The sequence below is a fragment of the Adiantum capillus-veneris genome, chromosome 15 (genome assembly GCF_014529385.1).
Source record: "Adiantum capillus-veneris isolate H3 chromosome 15, ASM1452938v2, whole genome shotgun sequence".
Lineage (NCBI taxonomy): Eukaryota > Viridiplantae > Streptophyta > Polypodiopsida > Polypodiales > Pteridaceae > Adiantum > Adiantum capillus-veneris.
Window position 1 is genome coordinate 87588706 of NC_140945.1, and position 7927 is coordinate 87596632.

The window sequence follows — 7927 nt, forward strand, 5'->3', positions numbered from 1 at the left end:
CAGTTCAAGAATCCTACAAGTTTAGAAAATTCTAGTAGAGTTTCCAGTTTCCATCTTGGCAAGGAGAAAATCTAGTCGTCTAGGAAAAAAAACTTTCTCAAACACTGGCCAAAGGACCTCTTGCCTTTTTCAATGCTTTGAAAAAGGCTATAGACTATTTGTGGGACCACCATAACAAAAAGGCAAAGAATTCATTTTTATTACTGAAACTTGCTGCCCTACTTTGCTAGCATCACCTTGTGAACATCTCAAACATCTAATCAATGCCACCTTGGATGGTCCACAAATTTTCATCAATCACCACCACGTATTGCAAAGCCATCATCATAATGCCACCACGACTTGCTGTTGTGGTTCAAATTTCAATGCACTGTCTCCACCTAAGTGGATGCAACACTGCAAGTTGCTTATTTTTATCACACTTCACTTTCCCTACTAAAAGCGAAGATGGGTGTAGTGATTGTGGAGTGTGTGAAAAATATCGAGAGATGCCATGTGAAGAGGTGGTATTTGTGTTACTAGAAAGTGGTGCAGATGAGTGAGCAGGTGAGGCGTCGTGATAGAGGTCAATGTGAGTGGGTGCTAAAGGTGCACGTGCTAATGGAGATGGACATGCGATGTGAGTGGTGGATGGCACGAGTGAAAGAGATGCTATGTGATGTGAGTCTAAGAAGGGGAGGACTCTGAAAGGAGCCAACAAATCATGAAGAATCTTCACCCGAAGTTGTGTGGTCGGTATGTGATGGGGAGGAGAAGCGGCTTTCCTTTTGCCCTTGCCGGGGGCAGTGGGGACAGCTCAAGCCGATGCCAATGCAAGGGGTGTCGATATAGATGCCGATGTTATAGCTGGAAGGAAAGATGTAGGTGCAATGTGTCTAGTCCTATGTGCAGATTTAAGTTTCTTGATGCACCAAAGTAGCAATGGGGTGGAGTGGGATCGAAAATGATGGTGATTGTTAATTTGCTGCCTATAGCACTTTGCACATTTGCGTAAGTGATCTAAATGAGCTTATGAAAGGGAAAAGGGGTGTGAGTGACTAAACAACAAAATGGATTGCAAATGGTGTGTTTGCGTTGAGGCTTTCGTATGCTATCCGTCTCTAACTATGCTCTAAATAAAAAGTAATATGAAAAGATGTTAAAGATTTTTTTGTTTTTTGTGAAATTAGAATGTGAAGGAGACATCAAACTGTTGGTAGTGGAGACGACATGTTCCACTAGTAAATACTCATGATGACCATGACAAACACAAATATTATTAGGAAATGATGCAGATGCAGTTCCCAACCCAATAATAGCACCAAGCATCTCTAACATGAGAGTGCGGCTAGCCAAAGAGGTAAAAAAATTGATGCATTTTTAAAGAGGGTAATGGGTACCTCCAAGAGTAGCAGCCACCAAAGTAGAGAGCATTAGGTGTTCAAAAACCCGTGATAATTAGGAGAAGCTCAGAAAATTAATCTAGCTAATTACTTTAGCTGAAATACCCTGTTTTTTGAGTAATTTTAATAGGGGAAATTAGTAAATGGATTTCAAATATTGTGATATATTTATCAGTAGTTAATTAGGTGTTTAAGAACTCGTGATAATTAGAAAAAGCTCAGAAAAAAAATCTAGATAATTAATCTAGAAGAAATACTCTGTGTTTTGAGTAATTTAAATAGGTGAAATTAGTAAATGGAATTAAAATGATGTGATATATTTATTAGTGGTTAATTAAGTGTTCAAGAAGCCATGATAATTAGGAGAAGCTCAGAAAAGTAATCTAACTAATTAATTTAGCAAAAATACTATGTTTTTTGAGTAATTTAAATAGGGGAAATTAGTAAATGGATTGAAAATGTTGTGATATATTTATCAATGGTTAAGTAGGTGTTCAAAAACCCGTGATAATTAGGAGAAGCTCAGAAAAGTAATATAGCTAATTAAGTTAGAGAAATACTCTGTTATTTGAGTAATTTAAATAGGGGAAATTAGTAAATGGATTTCAATTGTTGTGATATATTTATCAGTGGTTAATTAGGTATTTGAGAACCCGTGATAATTAGTAGAAGCTCAGAAAATTAATCTAGCTAATTAAGTTTGAAGAAATACTCAGTGTTTTAAGTAATTTAAATAGGGGAAATTAGTAAATGATTTCAAATGTTGTGATATATTTATCAGTGGTTACTTTGGTGTTCAAGAATCCGTGATAATTAGGAGAAGCTCAGAAATAAATCTAGCTAATTACTTAAGCAGAATTACACTTTTTTTTGAGTAATTTAAATAGGGGAAATTAGTAAATTGAACTCAAATGTTATGATATATTTATCAAGAGTTACTTAGGTATTAAGGAACCCGTGATAGTTATGGGAAGCTCAGATAATTAATCTAGCTAATTATTTTAGTAGAAAAACTTTGATTTTTAGAGAAATTAAATAAGGGAAATTAACAAATAGACTTAAATTGAATTGAGATATTTATCAGACGTTTATTAGACCTGAGGGAACTTGTGGTAATTATGCTACTAGTAGAAAATAAGCTTAACTATATATCCCAGTAAAATTACTCTAATTTTTGGGTAAAATAAAAAGGGAAATATAGTAAAGTAAACCGAAAACCTTTGATATTAATACCAAAGAAGGAATATACCTTGAGGAATCTATAATAATTATCATAACATTAGATAAATAGTTTAGGTACGCATCTTGGTCAAAAGTAACCGATTTTTGGTATATAATGGACAAGAAAAATTAGGCAATAAATTTATCTAATTGCCAAATAATAAACCGAGGTCCAAAATACTTCTTGAAGGATGGGAAAACAGAGGAGAGTCTATGGGCACCTGCCCCACAGTACATGGACAATCAGTCCCAGGTGGATTTCTATTATGTCATTAATAGCTTTTATAGTTTATTTTAAGTTAAGCATTGCATACGTAAGGATAAGAAGGAAAAAAAAAACTGGCTATAAATGGAAGGTAACTTCCACGAAACACACGAGCAATGATTGTAACTAGGAAAGGAATGATTGGGTTATGATTGATTGACTTAGGAAAGAAATGTTTGACCATCCTTAAGACAGCTTGTCTCATGACACCTCTGATTCCTTGGAAATATTTTACTCCAGGTAATGAGTAATGATGGAGATACCATCATGGAGGAGTCGGTTACCTCGGCACGTGTGGAGTCTTTACCCCGTGCTTGTTTATGTTTATGGATAGTACTTTTAAGTTTATCCTAGAGGAACTGCCCGATTGTATGGGCAACTGGTTTTGGCGTATGGGCGCCCGGACTTTGGGTGAAGACTTTTTCCACCCCGGTTATATAAATAAGGAATGGGTGCCATTTTTCACCCCTGTATAGGTGGTCTTGAGACAAGTTAGTACTGGTCAGTGATACTTTAAAATGACAAGTTAGTATAGGTGGTCTTGAGACAAGTTAGTACTGGTCAGTGATACTTTAAAATGACAGTACCTTGTCTTAAGTTTAAAGATGTCTGTTTTCTGTAAGAATGTCTTCAATATTGTTTTCAAAGTTTGTCTTAAGGAAATGCAGTTTGAAAAGCTAAAAAAGAATCATTATTTTAATTGTGGAAAGAATGTGGTAGTAAATAAACAACAATAGAATCATGTGTGAGTGCGGGGTGGTAAGTGGGAATTGACTAAGGTTGTCAATCATGGACGGGTGGACCTGATTAGTCAGATAACTATCCATTCCCGCGAACTAAAACGTTTAGAAACTTCTTCCACTTGGACGAGGAATCCACCAGCGGCTGTGCCCTCACATATGCTAGAGGGAAAAAAGCGTTGGCTAAGGAAATCTTAATTCAAAGGATGAAGATTTAGGGCCGGGATTTTTTTATAGGGTCCCGTTTCCATTGCGAGACAGGACTAGGTCTCTTCTAGGGCTATAAACCTAAACCATTGCCAATGGTAAGGGTGAATTCCCTGGAATTTTTTTTTGTTTAAAGACTTTGACTTTAGTAGGCCTAGAGACCTGTCAATGGGACCATCCTGCTTTTGGTGTCGGTAGATTGGAGACCTTACAAGTGGTATCAAAGCATGGTTTAATAAGGTCCTAACCTTAGGAGGATAAAAGTTGGGAAATATACACAAGTTGTATTGCATTTTTAATTATGGTCTATTGTGAAATGATAATATTCTATCAATACAGGAAACTATCCGCCAAGCTTACCAAAAGTTTGTGATTTTCAACATCATGTTTGAGGCTGCTTGCAGCTCCAACAACTTTGTACTTCGCAAGAGCATCATGCAATTGTTAGATTTAATGTTTTCCCCTCCACCTACATGGGGAATCAGCTGGTCACAGTTTGGCAGAATTTTCCTGATTGATGCGGGACAGTTAGAAGGGTTGACACTCAATCTAAAAAGACTCAAGTGGGCAGAAACACTTCGGACCATCGAAGTTTTCTTCTTCAGTGGGACTGAAGATCCAGATTAGACCATTGTTGTAGATGGGGTAGCAGCGCTTACAAAATCAGTGGGTCTATGATCAGGTAGCCACAGTAATATACCCAGGTAGGATCAGGCCCAAGGTTTAGGGGACCAAAAGACGTCATCTTTTTTGATCCCCTGTCAAACCCACCAGTGGTAAAGAGGCTGTTGATTTAGGGAATCACACATTGTATATAGCATGAGTCCATCTTGTATATAGTATGAGCCCATCTTGTACATAGTATGAGTCAGTGTTGTATCAACCTTTGTATATACCATGGTTTTATGACATGCTTGTGTAGTTTAAATTGAAATGGTGATGATGATTGTCAAATTTCTGTTTTTAGTGTTTTAAAAAAGTATATAAATTAGAGAACTTGCATGAAAAAACAAAAATAGTGTAATCACTAAAGCATTTTCATTAATTACAAACTCAGGGAAGTGCTAAAAGTCTCTATACTCCCACCCAGGAAAAGAAACTACTGTTAAAACAAGTTCAACTCCCAAATTTCAAGGGAGAAGGAACCAACTTAGAACGTGATGCCGAAGCATGGCTCGACGGCATAGATGATTATTTCTTGGCAGCAGGAACTGCTTCAGAGAATCAGACAATGTTAGGAATGTTTCGACTCACCGGAGATGCCAAACTCTGGTGGAAACAATAATATAGAGATAATCCTTCCATTAGTCCCTCTTGGGAAAGAATGAAGCAGGCAGTGAAAGAAAGATATCTTCCTCCAGCTCACCAAGCTATCAAGATGAATGAGTTCTTCGCCCTCAAACAGTTAGGACTTACTTTGGAAGAATATTACACCAAATATGTGTCTTTACGACGTTACGCACCACTAATGACTATGGAACAACAGATTGCTCACTTCTGTCAGGGTTTAAACAAACCTTTGAGTAACCGGCTGGAAGCTATGAGACCCACCTCTATTCAAGATGCCCTTCTAAGAGCTAAACCACTTGCATATGAAGGAAATCCTCCTGCCAGGAACTATTACAACTACAATAACTTTAGAGGAAGAGCAAGGGGGAATTATAATCAAGGAGGTCAACGGAGGGCAGTGTCAGCTTCTGCAGCCACTATAGAGCATATTTTCCCAAACATCAGATGCTATGGATGCAATATAATGGGACACTACAAGAGTCAATGTCCTGAGAGGAAAAATCCTATAAATTGCTACCGGAACCCCTTCTCAGACTCAAATAGGACAAGGAAATAATCAAAGAGGTAGAGGCAATAGAGGACGAGGCAGAGGAGCCAGAGCTTATGCTACAGTAGGAGAGCCTACCTTGCAGGATGAGGAAGATGGAAGAGCTACTCTTTTTTCAACCATTGAAAACCTTGGAGCTCGGCAACAGTATGCTGTCATCCAAACCACTGCAAACAGAGAAGGTGAAAAATTTGAACTACTTATAGATTGTGGCAGCACACACTCTTTTCTCTCTCCTAAATGTTTAAGGAAACTTAAATTGAGCCAATATCCTACCAAAAAATTAGTAGTAGAGCTGGCAAATGGGAAAGAGGTTCTATCTCAATTTACAGCTGGGAAAGTTGAGTTTGAACTAGGGGGAACCCTGACTTCATCCTACTTTCAAACTCTTCCAGTAGGAATTTATGATGGTATCCTAGGAATGGATTGGCTGATCAAAAATCAAGCTCAAATTCACTGTGATCAAGGGAACTGAACCTTCAAAAATCACTTAGGTGAATAAACATTAGTACAAGGATTAAACGGGAAGCCTAAGGCTCATTTAGTCAAGGCTAGTCGACTTCTGAAGGGGTTACGAAAAGGGCAACATATCTTTGTAGTAAAACTTAATAAGGCATATGATTAAAGGGACAACCCAACTTCAGAATGGCTTAAAGAATTTTCGGATATATTTCCGGAAGATCTTTCGAATTTACCTCCTCCCAGAGATATAGACCACGAAATTGAAACCTTTCCAGGAAGTGAGCCAATTTCAAAAAGACCCTACAAAATGTCCCTCCCTGAAGCTATTGAATTAAAAGAACAGCTTCGTCAGCTTATTGAGCAGGGATTCATAAGACCAAGCATTTCACCTTGGGGAGCACCTGTTCTATTCCAAAAGAAGAAGGACGGATCCTTACGTCTCTGCATTGATTATAGGGGGCTTAACCAGGTATCAGTAAAGAATAAGTACCCCATTCCTCGCATCGATGAATTGCTCGATAGGTTACATGGAGCCAAGGTATTCACAAAAATTGATCTCAGATCAGGTTACCACCAAATCCGGATTAAGGAGGCAGATATTTACAAAACTGCTTTCAACACCCGGTATGGGCATTATGAATTCATAGTGATGCCCTTTGGTCTTACGAATGCTCCATCCACTTTTAACCGTCTCATGCAGGATATATTCAGAGAACATCTGGATGATTTTGTGTTGGTGTATTTCGATGATATCCTGGTATATTCTAAGGATGAAAAAGAGCATGAAGACCATGTACGTAAAGTACTCCATCTTCTACGCCAACATCAGTTATATGCCACGATGAGTAAATGTGTGTTCTCCACACTAGAAGTCAATTATCTTGATTTTATAATAAACACTGAAGGAATCTCAGTAGACCCCTCAAAGATTAAAGATATAATAGACTGGCCAGAACCCAAAACGGTCAGTGAGATTCGAGGATTTTTGGGCATTACAGGATGGTATAGAATCTTCGTCAAAGATTATGCAGTTATTGCCGCACCCTTGACGCAGCTACTTAAAAAGACAGCCAAACTTACATGGGGAAAAGAGCAGGAGGATTGTTTCTTCAAATTAAAACAAAATCTCACATCAGCTCCTGTACTCAAACTTCCTGACTTCACTCAAGAGTTTTAAGTAGTAACAGATGCCAGCGGTCTTGCTATAGGAGGATTTTTAAACCAAGAAGGAAGACCAGTCGCCTTTACTTCGCGAAAATTAAGAATCCACGAGTTGAATTATCCAACTCATGATCTGGAGCTTCTAGCTGTCATCCATGCTTTAAAACTCTGGAGGCACTATCTTCTGGAGGAAAGTTCCAATTGATCACCGATCATCAGAGTTTAAAATGGATTTTCTCACAAGCAACACTCAACATGAGGCAGAGAAGATGGATATAACTCTTACAGGAATATGACTTTGAGATAAAATATAAACCAGGGAAAGAGAATGTGGTTGCTGATGCTCTTAGTTGTTAAGTATGGAGCGTGATCTACCCTTGTAATTTTCTGTGGTAAAAGTGCACATTTGTAAGGCCCCCATTATGAGGAGAAGCCATCTTGCGTGAAGGCAAATCACTCACCGGAAACCAAAATTTTCACGGCCAAGAATCAGGGGCAACTTTAGACTTTTTTTCCCTCGTCAGAATATTCCTTTTCGCCGAAATATTATGGCCGGACGACGGTCGAAAAGTGGTCGAAAAACAACCGTCGGTTGGCCGGTGGCCGGTAGTCAATGGCCGGTGGCCGGTGGTCGGAAGTCAATGGCCGGTGG

At 38.5% G+C, this 7927-nt stretch overlaps 1 pseudogene; it reads right to left on the reverse strand.

Moving 5' to 3' along the window:
* Positions 1–355: 355 nt before the first annotated feature.
* On the reverse strand, positions 356–1317 carry LOC147441023 (uncharacterized; annotated as a pseudogene).
* Between the last annotated feature and the right edge of the window lie 6610 nt (positions 1318–7927).